This window comes from Cucumis melo, unplaced genomic scaffold (assembly GCF_025177605.1).
Source record: "Cucumis melo cultivar AY unplaced genomic scaffold, USDA_Cmelo_AY_1.0 utg001541l, whole genome shotgun sequence".
Taxonomy (NCBI): Eukaryota; Viridiplantae; Streptophyta; class Magnoliopsida; order Cucurbitales; family Cucurbitaceae; genus Cucumis; species Cucumis melo.
Window position 1 is genome coordinate 10,779 of NW_026124642.1, and position 1,722 is coordinate 12,500.

The following is a 1,722-nucleotide window of genomic DNA, read 5'->3' on the forward strand; positions in this document are numbered from 1 at the left end:
ATTTATATTTAATATATAAAAAATATATATATAAAATATAAAAATTATAAACGAACTTTTACTAGGCTGTTTTTTGAGTCAAACCAATTCAGATTATTCCAATCTTTCAGTATTTATTTGATTTGTCCCCCAAAAAACTTTGGGAATTACCCGTTGAAAGAGATTTTGCTAGCGAAAAAGCTTTCAACGCTGCCCGACAGCCCTTTGCTTTTCCAAATATTTTTCCGAATCCGTTTTTTTGATATAGAAGTGCGCTTTTTTGGAACTGCCATTACAAAATTATAATTGATTATTCATTACTATAGTTGGATGTGAAAGACATCTATTGTTCAAAATGAATTGTTCTTTACTATTTATTATCCATTTATTATTGAAATTATAGTATACTCCTAATATAGCTATCGAAAATTCGAAATTATTAGATTAGAAACAAAGAAAAAACAATATATATAATGTTATTTTGTCAAAAAAAAATTGTTTAATGATTCGTAGAATTTAATACAAAGAAGTCTTATTTTACTGGATCAACTTGTAGACTGTCTTTTATGATTGATACCAAAATAAAATAGTGTTTTTGGTCTAATTATTCTTTCTTGCTCTAGAGCGGGGAATTTTTGTAATGCATACTAAATAATAAAGAAAATTTGCAGTTTCTATATTGTCAAAAAATTTTACTTAAAAGTAATGGGTGTGTTCATTAATAGTTTCAATGGATCATCTCATCTTATTTGAACAATTGTAACTTCGTGACTTGAAATATTTGAAGTATTTGGCAAAAAATTAAGAATAGAAAAATAAAATTCTATTTCCGTTTTGGATATTTAAATTTGTTATTAACTGATCCTTTTGAAAAGAGATAAGAGCTGGTGAATCAGAAAAATTAATTAGGAATTTAATATACTTTTTTATGGAATATACATATCAATATTCATGGATCATACCGTTCATCTCACTTCCAATTCCTATCTTAATAGGAGTGGGCCTTCTACTTTTTCCGACGGCAACCAAAAACCTTCGACGTATGTGGTCTTTTCCGAGTATTTTATTGTTAAGTATAGTTATGATTTTTGCAGTTTATCTGTCTATTGATCAAATAAATACTAGTTATATCTATCAATATGTATGGTCTTGGACTATCAATAATGATTTTTCTTTAGAGTTGGGCTACTTGATCGATCCACTTACTTGTATTATGGCAATATTAATCACGACTGTTGGAATTATGGTTCTTATTTATAGTGACAATTATATGTCTCATGATCAAGGATATTTGAGATTTTTTGCGTATATGAGTTTGTTCAATACGTCAATGTTGGGATTAGTTACTAGTTCGAATTTGATCCAAATTTATATTTTTTGGGAATTGGTTGGAATGTGTTCTTATCTATTAATAGGTTTTTGGTTCACTCGACCTACTGCGGCGAATGCTTGTCAAAAGGCATTTGTAACTAATCGCGTAGGGGATTTTGGTTTATTATTAGGAATTTTAGGTCTTTATTGGACAACGGGGAGTTTTGAATTTCGGGATTTATTTAAAATATTCAATAACTTGATTGATAATAATGAGGTTAATTTATTATTTGTTACTTTGTGCGCCGTCCTATTATTTGCAGGTGCAGTTGCTAAATCTGCTCAATTTCCTCTTCATGTATGGTTACCTGATGCTATGGAGGGTCCTACCCCCATTTCGGCTCTTATACATGCTGCTACCATGGTAGCAGC